Genomic DNA, 14,911 nt, shown 5'->3' on the forward strand with positions numbered 1-14,911 from the left:
CTTGGATATTCTGTTTGAGAGGAGTCCTGACGGTTCCTTGGGACATTCTGTCTACAGAAAAGCCACCCACACAGACTCCTACTTGAAACCGGATTCCCACCACCACCCATCTCAAAAGAACTCTCTCATCAAAACGCTATACCACAGAGCACATGGCATTTCTGACAAACACCACCTGACCGGTGAATTAAGACATGTACATCGGGCCCTCAGGATAAACGGATACTCTGACCGTACTATCCGCCAAGCTGTCTCTCCCACCACACAGAAACAGCCACATGAAACTCCGACCAAAACCATCACGTTACCATACATAGCTGGCGTGACCAAAAAGATCTCCAAAATTCTAAACAAACATAAGATCCAAGTCCGATTCAGTACAGTGCATAAAATCCGTGATCTGATTCCATCTGTAAAGGATGTCGTTCCTGACTTACAGTATCCTGGAGTCTACAAATTGAGTTGCATTTGTGGTGATTGCTACATTGGAGAAACGAAACGTCATGTTTCTGATCGTGTCCGCGAGCACAAGTCAGATCTGAAACACGGCAGAACTGATTCTTCTGCCGTGGCCGATCATTGCTACAACTCGGTGGGCTCTCATGAAATTGTCTTTTCCGAGACCAAGGTTCTCTGCAAACCTCCCGGCTACCACCAAAGGTTTGTACACGAAGCCATACAAATATACAAACACAGACATAATTTCAACCGTGATGATGGGTACAAACTTAGTAATCATTGGAAAGATGTTATCAACCACGCAAAAAAGACTTAATCACAAATTTTTTGGACCATCTTATCTGACAGGCACTATTTTACTGTACTTTACCGAGTGTTAACATCCCCAGTTATTTTAACAGTACTCTCTTCATTGTTCAGCCAGCATTGGTATAAACATGGGCATTTTCGTTCTTTTGTCTATCATGTGTATCAGACCCCCCCTCCCCCTCTCTCTCCATTGTGTTGGCGTGTGCAGTAATTGGCCGCTTGCGCACAAGCGCTTCCACGTCCGTCGCCCACCCTTTTGGCCTCGCCCCCCCCCGCCCCCCCCTCCCTCCCGATACGTTCCATTCATTGGCTACCATAGTCTGATGAGCTCCCCCTAAGTTTCTACCCATCATCATTTTCGTTCTTTTGTCTATCATGTGTATTAGACCTCCCCTCCTCCTCTCTGCCCATTGTGTTGGCGGGTGCAGTGGCTGGCCGCTTGCGCACAATCGCTCCATTGTGTTGGCGTGTGCAGTAATTGGCCGCTTGCGCACAAGCGCTTCCACGTCCATCGCCCACCCTTTTGGCCTCGCCCCCCCTCCCTCCCGATACGTTCCTTTCATTGGCTACCATAGTCTGATGAGCTCCCCCCTCCCTCTCCCTCCCCCTCAACTCACTTTTAAGGGATTACATCTTGAATCATTGCCTCACTTGATACAGCTAATCTGGCTGTGACGGTCCCACCTGATGACGGAGACTTGTGTTGCCTCCGAAACGTCGTGATTTTTGTTTTTATTTTATTTTACTTTCTACGTGACTTTACCGAAAAAAAACCTAAGAAGATGATTCCTTGCAGTCACGAAAGCTTCAAATCTAGAATTAATGTGTCCGGATCTTTCTCTCGCGCTCTCCCTCCGTGTCTCTCACCTTCGGCTCGCCAGGCACGAAGGTGACGCAGGGAACGCAGCCATCCTACAGCTCCCACGGCACCATGGGGCGGCAGCGCACGGCCACGCGGACGGGGATCGCCTTTTCCACCTCTTTAGGCATGGCCGCTCTTTATCGTTCACCCCGTCCCCACTGCTGCTGTTGCTGCTGCTGCTTCTCCTGCTGCTGCTGAAAAAACGAACTGTGACAATGTTGTTAATATTGTTAATTTTCGATTTAAAGCTTTCGTGACTGCAGGGATTCATCTTCTTGGTTCTTTCGGTAAAGTCACGTAGAAGGGAAGTAATAAAATAATAAAAATAAAACATAATAAAATACAATTCTCACGACGTTTCCCTGTCCCCAGACGACCTGCTTGTCAGTTTTGATGTGGTTTCCTTATTCACCAAAGTTCCTGTACCTGACACCATCGCAATCATTGAAGACTTGGTTCATCAAAGCCTGAATGCTGGGGTACCCCCCTGGTGAGACACTGCTTAACCAATACATACTTCACCTGGAATGGAACCTTCTACAAGCAAATTGAGGGCACCCCAATGGGCTCCCCCCTATCTCCGGTTGTAGCCAACGTCTTCATGGAGAAATTTGAGACTGACGCCATCCAGACTGCGACTCTACGCCCGACCTTGTGGAAGAGGTACGTAGATGCCACTTTTGTCATCTGGCCACATGGCCGGCCTGCTCTAGACCAATTCCTCAACCACATAAATTCCATACACCCAGCCATCACACAGTGTACACACAATGTACACACACACAGTGTACACACACACAGTGTACACACACACAGTGTACACACACACAGTGTACACACACACAGTGTACACACAATGTACACACACAGTGTACACACAATGTACACACACAGTGTACACACAATGTACACACGCAGTGTACACACACACAGTTTACACAGTGTGTACAGTGTACACACACAGTGTACACACACACAATGTACATGTGTGTACACACTGTCCATGTGTGTGTGTGTACACACACAATAATGTCCACATTGTTGAGCTGAGCTCACACACCCAAGGGGTCTCTGTTCAAGGGAGGGAGCAATGGAAAATTAATCTTAATCAACTTTAATTCTAATCCCGCTACGTGACGTCACCACTCAGCATGACCTCATCGGCGTGAAACGCCAGGGGGAGGTGTACCTTGCTAGTGACGTCATGTCACCAAAGATTTCACCCCAACCGGTCTCAAGGGAGCGTGACGTCACCTCTGCCTGGGTCACTTCCGTTATCTATTCAAGCACTATCCTTATTTGGGCAAAGCCACACCCACTGACTGGGGGCTCATTAACATAATTTATTCGTGAAAGACGTCACGAGTTCGTTGTGACCGGTTCGGCACCAACGGCCCATCCCTCCACGATTGGGCCAGGCTCATTAACATAATTTATGTAAATTACAGAGCCGCTCATTGTGGGAAGGGAGTGTCTTGTACCCCACAAGTGACGTCATGTCACCTGCAGCTGCCGCCGCGTGACGTCACGAGGTAACGGAAAGTTGACGCTCCGCGCGGGAACTGAAATCTGAGGCGAGAAATCTCATCGCGGTTGTGGTTGTTGTGGTGGTTGTTGTTGTTGTTGTGGTTGTTGTTGTTTACCGAGGTAGAGCCTCGCTCTCTCTCTCGTAGGGATGTCAATTGAGTAGCAGCGAGCATGGAAGCGATGTCCAAGTTGGAACTTTACAACGCGGGGCCTTGCCTCCTGCCCTCGCCTGGTCGCGTTCGCTTCAATTCTCTCGCTTAGTTGAGCAATTTCGATTTAAAGCTTTCGTGACTGCAGTGATTCATCTTCTTGGTTCTTTCGGTAAAGTCACGTAGAATAGAAATAAAACAATAAAACTACAATTTTATTATGTTTTCTATCACGTAGAATGGAAATAATGAAATAATTTTCTCTTTAATTTTTATTATTTCCATTCTAAGTGACTTTACCGAAAGAACCAAGAAGTTAGTTGAGCAACCTGTGGAAGAACGCGATCAGCCAGGCGAAGCGTTAGTTCTAGGTGAAGTCACCATGTAGGTAAGAAATGAATAAAAATTCATAAAAGTAAAAATAGAAATAAAATATAAACAAATCACGACGTTTCGGAGGCAACACAAGTCTCCGTCATCAGGTGGCACCGTCACAGCCACATTTGCTGTATCAAGTGAGGCGTTTTTATTAATTTAATCTATAATGTAGACTGTAGCCTGGTTATTAAGCTGGGTGAGTGCACTGGCAGTCTATAATGTAGACTGTAGCCTGGTTATTAAGCTGGGTGAGTGTACTGGCAGTCTATAATGTAGACTGTAGCCTGGTTATTAAGCTGGGTGAGTGTACTGGCAGTCTATAATGTAGACTGTAGCCTGGTTATTAAGCTGGGTGAGTGTACTGGCAGTCTATAATGTAGACTGTAGCCTGGTTATTAAGCTGGGTGAGTGTACTGGCAGTCTATAATGTAGACTGTAGCCTGGTTATTAAGCTGGGTGAGTGTACTGGCAGTCTATAATGTAGACTATAATTTGCTTCATCAAGTGAGGCGTGATTTATTATAATTCTATTATTTTATTTCTATTTTTACTTTTATAAATTTTAATTTCATTTTTTACCTACGTGGTGACTTTACCGAAAAAACCTAAGAGTGCGTTAGTTGGTGTGTTGACCGACTCTGTGTTGCATTACATTAAGTCTCTCTCTCTCTGTGCAGTCACCAAACCTCCAAGTCTCTCATTGACACAAGGCCGTCATTATAACATGTTATAATAAGTATAATATTATGTTATAATATATAATAATTATAATGTTATAATAAGTATAATATGTTATAATAATTATATTAATATTTATGAATTATAATGTTATAATAAGTATAATATGTCTGTAAAAATATTTGTAAATAATAATTGCGATGCTCTGTTAATAAAGACAACAATTTGCTAAACCTTGGCCACGAAATCTGGATTTGTCTTCATATCACAATGCATAGATTCCTGTTTATAGGATTGCGTTGTACTTTATGAATCCCTAATCTCTGCCATTACACACTATGAAACAAGAAAAGGTAAAAAAGAAAAAACAGAGCAATGTATTACAATACACTATTAGACATTATTGTATCAAATTAAACAAAGTCCATCCCATGTGCTAGTGAACTTTTAAAAATATTTTAGGGAGGAAATGGCAGGAAAATAGTTTTCAAATTTACATATTTTTCTGGGGGGGGGGACCCCAGACCCGTGGAAGATTTGGTCCCCCCCAATGTTGACTCCATGGCTACGGCCTTGCATTGACATGCTAATTTCTCTACCCCCTTCTCTACCCCCCCCCCTCTCTCTATTTAAGGCCTCAACACAGAGGCGTTGTTTCTCTGTGTGCCTATGTGTGTCTCTCTCTGTGTCATCTCTCTCTGTGTGTCTATATGTGTGTCTCTCTCTGTGTGTCTTTGTGTCATCTCTCTCTCTCTGCTTATGTGTCTGTCTATGTGTCTCCGTGTCTCTCTCTCAAATTGAGCAATCTTTGGAAGAACGTTATCAACCAGGTAGGGTGTTGACTGTTATGTTAGCTGACTCTAAGTTTAATAGGTTTTTTTTCTCTTTCATTTGTACCTGATGATGATTGCTTGTGTTGCAGTTGAAACGTCGTATGCTATTATATAATGTATTTATTTATTCTACGTGACTTTACCGAAAGAACCAAAGAGTATTCTTTGGTTCTTTTCGGTTAAGTCACGTCTAAAAATAAAATAATAAATTAAAACAACACATTACGACGTTTCGATTGCAACACAAGCAATCATCATCAGGTATAAAAGAAATAGCAACAAAAAATCTAACTAGAAAACTATAGACAGACATACAAGCAGGCAGACATCACAACGGCACACAGAGAGAGGACACACATCGGCACAAAGAGATGGGTTGTCTCTATGACGGTCCCTTAAATATAGAGAGGGGGGGGCGAGAACGGAGAGAGGGAGGGGGCAGAGAGAATTAGCATATCAATGAGTGTACGCCAACGTACTGCTGCTGCTGCAAGTAAGATGACAATGTGGAACGCGCACGCAAAATTGAAAACTAGGAGACAGGCACACGAAAATTAAATAACCCAGCAAAATATCGAAATGTGAGATTGAACCAAAGAGTATCTTGCTTAAGTTTAAATTTCCCTTCACCTGGCTCGCTACTTTGTAACTTTGTTTTGTTTTAAATATTCACACAGTTTTTTTCATTTTTTACCAGGCCACGCCCGCTTGAGCTGCTGTACCGCTCTTGTTTTCAGAAGCGACCTGCCCACAACAACAACAACAAGGTGAGGCTCGTCAACAGCGTGGTGGTGTTCACTCTAGACACGTGGCGATGTTCGCTCTAGACGCGTGGCGGTGTTCACTCTAGACGTGTGGCGGTGTTCACTCTAGACGCGTGGCGGTGTTCACTCTAGACGCGTGGCGGTGTTCACTCTCTACATGTGGAGGGGAAACCCGAGGATCGGGAAGGAAATCCACGCGACCACGGGGAGAGAGAGAGAGAGACACGTAAACTACAAATATACAGCAGGCGTCAGGGTCGGGATCGAACCCATGACTTCCTGTATGCCAGGACAGGTAGTTAACATCTCACCACAGAGAGACACGCAGCCTCGGCTGTGTTGGTTGATCCTCAATGAATTACTTGGTGGAGTGAGGAAGCATTAATACTGAGCAGGTGAAGGTGGCCAGGCGTGGGTCTGGACACACCACCACCTGTGAACCATGCCAGTGTGTGACAGTGGTGGAGCCAGTGGGGGTGGGGTGGCACGTGCCCCCCCAACGATCCGATAGAAATCCCTAATTTCGATAGGATCATTGGGGTTTATTAGTAACTAGCTTCACTACCCGGCTTTGCCCGGGACTTGGATTCTTGTCTTGGATTAATTTAATATTCCCTCATAATTCAATGAAAAACCCTGAAAAAATTGATGCTTGCAAGAAAGAAGCCAAAACACTTCAATTTACCTAAATCGGATGTTTTCACTCAAGGAAATTCAACCTGAACCCACTGCTACGTCAGGTCGATTTTTGCCACTCGGGAAGGGAATGACGTGGCGTTCGCTTAGACATTTCAGACAGCATAAGCTGTGAAAATTTCATGACGCCAGAGCTCAGCGTTGGAGAGTTTTTGCTGCTTCACACAAACAAACAGGTGTAAGTTCTGCTTTATATTTAAGAAGATGGCAGTTGTACCCGTTCTTCACACGGATTTGTATTGAAACTCCGAGAAGCCAATGACTTTATCGGCCAGGAGCGAAGTGCCACCTAAAATCTCCCGGCACGCTGTGAACAGCTGTAGAAGTACGGCGCGCGAAGAGCCATGTGGTAGGGGGGTAAGCATTGCAGAGCGCTTAGCTCAGGTGTGATGCGGGTTGATGCCACATACGTCATGGTCATTTCCCCCCCCCCCCCCCCCCCCCCCCCAAAATACAAAAGTCTATTTTTCTTTCCTGAAGGCATCAACACGTTCAGCGAGCGCGATGACAATCACACGCGTCGAATGAAAAGCAAGGGACAAGTCCTTTCTTACTAACAACTCCTTTCTCACTAACAACTCCTTACTTAATAACAACTCCTGTAATGTTTCATTGCTGGAGGGGTTTCCCCCCCTACCTGAAAATCCTGGCTCCACCTCTGAGTGTGTGACAGTGTCAAGTTTGTATTTGCAGTAAAGTCTATTAACTCTATTGAGCACAGAGGTTATATCAAAACAGTAGTTTATTTTAGTTTTCCTCTGGAACTCTTTGCAAGAATGGAGTCAAGAAGTGATCACAGCACACACGTGCAGCAGCTGAAGTCGGAACTGCTCATCCCAGCAATCAAGGACATCTGTGCCTGGCTTCACACCTCTAAGTTGCGATTGAACATTAATTTATGCATTTGTGCATGACACAAATAGTATTATTTTCAACACCCTTTGCTATGTCAGCTGAATTTAGCTTTCATAAACATTCATTTTGAAGCCAAACAGCTGAAATTGTGTGCTCTGAGTTTTGGGTTAACGTTCATTTTGAAGATACGAGGGCTTCCAGGCATGTTTATGACCATTTACCCTCTCATTGTGTGCCATAACAGCCCGTGTGATGAATTTGGGACACTTTTTTTTACTATATCATAAATATATGAATAACTATAGACGTGTAAGTCACGTGTGACTGTGTATATGCATTCCTCTGTGCCTCGATACTGACGTGTAGATGGTGTGGATATTCTTTGTTTCTGTCTGCAGCTGTCGCTGCCTCTGCAGAATTGGTCTCATGGAGCAAAGGCAGTCGGCGCAGCTCGGTGCAAAAAGGCATCAATGCGACCGGTGTGCATTCAGCACGGATCGTCCTGAACATTTGACACGGCACCAGAGAACTCACACAGGAGAGAAACCCTTCAAGTGCAGTGTGTGTGGGAGGGCGTTTGCACATTCATCTGCTCTTGTAACACACCAGAGAACTCACACAGGAGAGAAACCCTTCAAGTGCAGTGTGTGTGGGAAGGCGTTTGCAGTCATCTGCTCTTGTAACACACAAGAGAACACACACGGGAGAGAAACCCTTCAAGTGCAGTGTGTGTGGGAAGACGTTTGCACTTTCAGCTCATCTTGTAGCACACCAGAGAACACACACGGGAGAGAACCCTTCAAGTGCGGTGTGTGTGAGAAGGCGTTTACACTTTCACCAAATCTTCAAAGACACCAGAGAACACACAAGCATCAGAAGATCCACCAGGAGCGGAGTGTGAAATCAGCTTGTGAAAGTCAAAGTGCTGCAATGAGCCCATCCCTCATCAAACAAGAACCGGAGGAAAATCCCAGCTTGGACACTTTCAAAGAAATCAAGGTGAAATATGAAGAGGTGATGGTGAAATGTGAAAACGTGATGGTGAAGAGCGAAGAAGTGAAGGTAAAATGTGAAGATGAAGATTCAACTCCCAAATGGGACCTTCACATCGATGGAGGCAACGTGAAGCAGAAGGAGAATTCTGACTGAGGCAGAGCGAGGCAACTCCCAGCAGTTTGTGGAAGTGGAGGTGTGGGTGGACTTCCTCCGAGACAATACAAAGTCAAATGGAGACCCGGGAGATGCGTAAGCCTTAGACCAGTGGTTCTTAACCTGGGTTCGATCGAACCCCAAGGGTTCGGTGAGTCAGTCTCAGGGGTTTGGCGGAGGTTAAGACACACACCTGACTCATATGATTGTGAATTTGAAAAAATAATTGTATTTTTCCAATTAAGAAGGGTTCTGTGAATGCGCATATGAAACTGGTGGGGTTCAGTACCTCCAACAAGGTTAAGAACCACTGCCTTAGACGATGCCACTCCAATAGATGCACCTTTGTCACAGGCCTCTAATGACAAGAATGTGAAGTTGAACACTCAGTTCCTAGGTTCAACCTGCAGGGTAAGAGCGGCCAGTCTTTGTGGACCTGTGTGTTGGGTAGCCCTCTAACCAGGAGCGAATGCCAATAAGCTCCCAAGCATTCAATGTTATCAATTGCATTTGTATTGTGCTTGCTTAATTGCCTCGGCAATTCGGAGTTTTGTATCGTATCTCGTCTCAAACACTCGAAGAGCATCCCCAAGTAGCAGCTGCCCCTGTGTGGCACAAGGTGGTGGCCCTGCACCGGCCTGCATGTGGATAAGAGCCTGTCAGTAGGGGGCGATGGTTGATGTGGCATCTCAGTTGTGGAGTTTGTAGGTAATGTTTGGAATTTGCTAAATTTTTACCCAGATGCCAGCATGCAATGGCCGACTCGTTTTGAATGGTGCATTAGTATGTTGTACATACACTGTTTAGCAGACGGTGCGTATTTTTTAATTAGCTTCTAGTTAATAGGATGTAACCTAATGCAGTAATTCAATTTTGTTCATATGCCTGTCAATAATTTAGAATGAATACTTGTCTGATTGTGTGCGTACATGTACCATTTTGTCTATAAGGGTCAAACATTGAATAAGTCATGTTAGGACACAGTGTGTGTTTTGCAAGTAACCTGTACAGATCACTCAGGTGAGGCTCATTGTTCTTGTGATACAGGTCAAAGGGTTTTTTTGTGTGTTCAGGAAGCATCTCCCTCTGGAGTAACTCATTGTCTTTGAAATAGGGAGCACACTCGGATCATTCATCAGTTACAAGGCAAACCACTCAAAAGTTACACGTAGAGGAGATACATTCTCTACAACACGAATTATAATTTTGTATCTCTGTGTGGTGGTGAGTCTATGGGTATCTGTGTGGTGGTGGTGAGTCTGTGGGTCTCTGTGTGGTGGTGATGAGTCTATGGGTCTCTGTGTGGTGGTGATGAGTCTATGGGTCTCTGTGTGGTGGTGGTGAGTCTGCGGGTCTGTGTGGTGGTGGTAGTGAGTCTGCGGGTCTCTGTGTGGTGGTGGTGAGTCTGCGGGTCTGTGTGGTGGTGGTGGTGAGTCTGCGGGTCTCTGTGTGGTGGTGGTGAGTCTGCGGGTCTCTGTGTGGTGGTGGTGAGTCCGCGGGTCTGTGAGCGTGGGTGTTGGTCAACTGTGCTTCTCAATGCCCGTCATTGCAAGTTGTTGAAATACACAATGTACTTTGCTGCAGTGCCCTCTGCTACCTTCAACATCAGAAGCGCATTTGAAAGCGCACGATGCAGTAACTCCTTTGTTCGGTGGTTAGCCAAAAGCCGCTGCTGCGAGAATGAGCGGAGTTCGCGTGATGGTTTATGCTCCTTGACGAGATCAGCAGCGAGGTGTTGTGGGCTTTGTGTCATCGAGGCACACCCACCTGGTCTGCGTCTCCACTTGTGCCGCCGTAAGGGGCGCTCCTTACGGCGTTTTTTGTCTTTTTTCCGTTTTCGCAGAAGGGCGGGCAGCGACTTCTTCCGCTTCCTTTTTTTTACGTCCGATTCCAACCTGACGACGACAAGCGTCGAGAAGGGAGGGAATGACTGTGGCCGAGAAGACCTGACACTTCAGGCGGAGCGACAGACCAGGTAGCTTCCACACAGCGTTACTCAACCGATGAAAAGATATTGCCGTTCGACCCAAGCGCCTCACCCTCGCTGTTGAGCGTGATGAGCGTCACGCTCTGGTGGAAGTTCCCACGGCTGCCACCGCCCCCCCCCCCCCCCGTGGCGGCATCTCCTGATTGGCTGCCGGAGAGCGAGCGAAGAGCGTCCACCAGCGCGGCATCGGAGCCGCTGTCACCACCTCCACCCCCTCCCCTCCTCATCATCCTCCTCCTGCTGCTCCTCGTCCTCCGCTCAAGCGCCCGCGCTTCCAGATCTTCGCCGGCACCAGCAGAGAGGTGACGGATGACGCCAGCCTCAGGGTCAGAACCATCACACGGCAGAGACCCATAGACTCATCACACAGCAGAGACCCATAGACTCATCACACGGCAGAGACCCATAGACTCGTCACACGGCAGAGAGCCATAGACTCGTCACACGGCAGAGAGCCATAGACTCGTCACACGGCAGAGAGCCATAGACTCGTCACACGGCAGAGAGCCATAGACTCGTCACACAGCAGAGAGCCATAGACTCGTCACACAGCAGAGAGCCATAGACTCGTCACACAGCAGAGAGCCATAGACTCGTCACACAGCAGAGAGCCATAGACTCGTCACACAGCAGAGAGCCATAGACTCGTCACACAGCAGAGAGCCATAGACTCGTCACACAGCAGAGCCATAGACTCGTCACACAGCAGAGAGCCATAGACTCGTCACACAGCAGAGAGCCATAGACTCGTCACACAGCAGAGAGCCATAGACTCGTCACACAGCAGAGAGCCATAGACTCGTCACACAGCAGAGAGCCATAGACTCGTCACACAGCAGAGAGCCATAGACTCGTCACACAGCAGAGAGCCATAGACTCGTCACACAGCAGAGAGCCATAGACTCGTCACACAGCAGAGAGCCATAGACTCGTCACACAGCAGAGAGCCATAGACTCGTCACACAGCAGAGAGCCATAGACTCGTCACACAGCAGAGAGCCATAGACTCATCACACAGCAGAGAGCCATAGACTCATCACACAGCAGAGAGCCATAGACTCATCACACAGCAGAGAGCCATAGACTCATCACACAGCAGAGAGCCATAGACTCGTCACACAGCAGAGAGCCATAGACTCGTCACACAGCAGAGAGTCATAGACTCGTCACACAGCAGAGAGCCATAGACTCATCACACAGCAGAGAGCCATAGACTCATCACACAGCAGAGAGCCATAGACTCATCACACAGCAGAGAGCCATAGGCTCATCACACAGCAGAGAGCCATAGACTCATCACACAGCAGAGAGCCATAGACTCGCACACAGAGACCCATCGACTCATCACACAGAGACCCATAGACTCATCACACAATAGGGACCCACAGACTCGTCACACAGCAGAGACCCATAGACTCATCACACAACAGAGGCCCACAGACTCATCACACACAGACACCCACAGACTCACACAGCAGAGACCCACAGACTCGCACATAGCAGAGACCCATAGACTCGCACACAGCAGAGGCCCATAGACTCATCACTGCACCATAGACTCATCACTGCACCAGTCATCGGCAAGTCCACTCAGCTCCACGTCCTCCCGTACCACATCACTCCATCTCTTCTCCAGACGAACTCGGACACACGCCCACACACGCCCACACACGCCCACACACGCCCACACACGCCCACACACGCCCACACACAGACACACACAGACACACACAACAACAACAACCGCCATTCGCCACTAAGTGGCGGTGACGTCACCACGACGCTTGTGCCAGGCCATGTGCACCTTGAGGCCACGTGAAGTGTCGAACGCCCGCTGGCAGGAGGTCACGGGGCAGACCCAGGTGCCACGGGTCGACTGACCGAGATGACCGAGATGACTGGCTGATGCACCACCTGTGCCCCCTACTGTACCAACTTGCTGTGCTTTAGCCACCCGGCGCTCCGCTCGTTGTTGTGAGCGTCGCTCCTCCGCCCTCCGTTGTTGTTAGAGGGCGACTGCCTCCAACTGCCCAGTAGCGTCCTTCACGAGCCTCCTCCACAGAGGCCGATCTTGACACCGCTGGTACCAGTCATCGGCAAGTCCACTCAGCTCCACGTCCTCCTGTACCACATCACTCCATCTCTTCTCTAGCCCGTGCCGCGCCCGTTTAGCCCCCTCGATCCGGCCGAACAAAAGCTGTTTAGGCATGCGGTGGCTGGGCATGCGGGCTACATGACCCAGCCAACGCAGCCTTGCCTGCCGGAGGAGCTCACTGATGGGACTTTGCCCAGATCTTTCAAGGACTTGTGAGCTCCTCACACAATCCAGCCTGCAGGTTAAACCCAGGATGGATCGTAGGCAGGCCAGCCTAAATGTTTCCAACCGGCGAAGATGCTCCACTAGGGGGGTCCACGTTTCGCAAGCGTAGAGAAGGGAGGGAATGACCGTGGCCGAGAAGACCTGAAGCTTCGTGCGGACAGACAGACAGACACACACGGACAGACAGACAGACACACACGGACAGACAGACAGACACACACGGACAGACAGACACAGACAGACACACACAGACACACACACACAGACACACCACACACACACACAGACACACACACACACAGACACACACAGACGCGTGGTGGTGGTGGTGATGGGTTAATTCAGTTTGCAGGGCCACCCCCCACTATCCCCCCCCCACCCCCCCCACTACCCCCCCCCCCCCCACAAACTCGCAACGCAGACTCCGAGGTGGGCGGGTGGGAGTCTTCAAGTCCCATTCACGTTCCGTGCCAATTCACGTTGCAGGGCCCCACACCCCACCCACAGCCATTGTGACGTCACCTTCCAGGGCCCCTCCCACGTGGTGATGTATTCAGATTCCAGGGCCCCTAGCACGTGGTGATGGTGTTCAGCTTCCAGGGCCCCCAGGTGGTGATGTATTCAGCTTCCAGGGCCCCCAGGTGGTGATGTATTCAGCTTCCATGGCCCCCAGGTGGTGATGTATTCAGCTTCCAGGGCCCCCCTCCCACGTGGTGATGTATTCAGCTTCAGGGCCCCCCACGTGGTGATGTATTCAGCTTCAGGGCCCCCCAGGTGGTTATGTATTCGGCTTAAAGGCCCCCCTCCCACGTGGTGATGTATTCAGCTTCCAGGGCCCCTTCCACGTGGTGATGTATTCAGCTTCAGGCAGAGGCGGGGGGGAGGGGGGAGATGCGGGGGCATGGGGGGGAGGGGAGCACGGGGAGACGTCAACTCACGTGTACACACAACCCCTATCACCACCACAACCCCTATCACCACCCCAGCCCCTATCACCACCACAACCCCTATCACCACCCCAGCCCCTATCACCACCACAACCCCTATCACCACCCCAGCCCCTATCACCACCACAACCCCTACCACCACCACAACCCCTATCACCACCACAACCCCTATCACTACCACAACCCCTATCACCACCACAACCCCTATCACTACCACAACCCCTATCACTACCCCCCCCCCTATCACCACCACAACCTCTATCACCACCACAACCCCTATCACTACCACAACCCCTATCACTACCACCAAACCCTCGTTTGCTGCTGCTTCCGCTACCCCCCACAACACCCACACCACCCACAGCACTTGTGGGGGCCGCTGGCCCCCGGGGTCTCTCCCGCCATCATCCCCTATTCTGTTTATGTTACCCCACCTCCCTAATACCCGCTAGGGTTTCGCCGGCCTTCGAACGCGACGCGCCTACCCATACAGCTTCACGCAGCGCTCCCACGCTGCAAGCATACGTGCGCACTCGCGCACACAGCTCCCCGCGGCACCCACTCACCCCGGAGCACTCACGTTGTGATCGCGCACCTGTATCATACACGTAGTGAACACACGCGCACCCACACGCGTACCGCTCTGCGCAGCGCTCCCCCGAGGCGAGCAGCAGCACTACAGAACCACTGCGTACACACGCTTCCCCACGCACTCAGCTCCGCGCAGCGCTCACTCACGTGGCGAACCACTGTGTGCACCCGCGCCCCCACACGCTCACGCTGCACAACAAGATCACGCGAGACCACGCTTCGCTATTAATGATTTATTATCTGCTACCTGGTAATTTGATGTTAAATCAGTGAGTCGACGAGGCTGGCCTACGCTGATACCTCTATACCTATTCCCGGTTTATCTGCTATTATCCTACTTCACCTCCCCACTCACTGTTTGGCGCCCGCGGAGGTACCTCGATACGTCGCACGGACGTCCGGGTCGC

The 14,911-nt window shown here is 49.2% G+C and overlaps 1 long non-coding RNA gene across 2 annotated transcripts; it reads left to right on the plus strand.

Moving 5' to 3' along the window:
• Nucleotides 1–1,407: 1,407 nt before the first annotated feature.
• LOC144734880 (uncharacterized) lies at nucleotides 1,408–9,856 on the plus strand. 2 transcript variants are annotated; one of them, XR_013588556.1, is made up of 3 exons: nucleotides 1,408–2,293; nucleotides 5,893–5,962; nucleotides 7,909–9,856. It is a non-coding gene; the product is annotated as an uncharacterized LOC144734880 (long non-coding RNA). The 2 variants fall into 2 exon arrangements; XR_013588554.1 differs by lacking the exon at nucleotides 1,408–2,293 and adding an exon at nucleotides 4,650–5,192.
• Nucleotides 9,857–14,911: the final 5,055 nt, after the last annotated feature.

Source organism: Lampetra planeri, chromosome 3, assembly GCF_965212315.1.
Source record: "Lampetra planeri chromosome 3, kcLamPlan1.2.h2, whole genome shotgun sequence".
Classification (NCBI taxonomy): domain Eukaryota; kingdom Metazoa; phylum Chordata; class Hyperoartia; order Petromyzontiformes; family Petromyzontidae; genus Lampetra; species Lampetra planeri.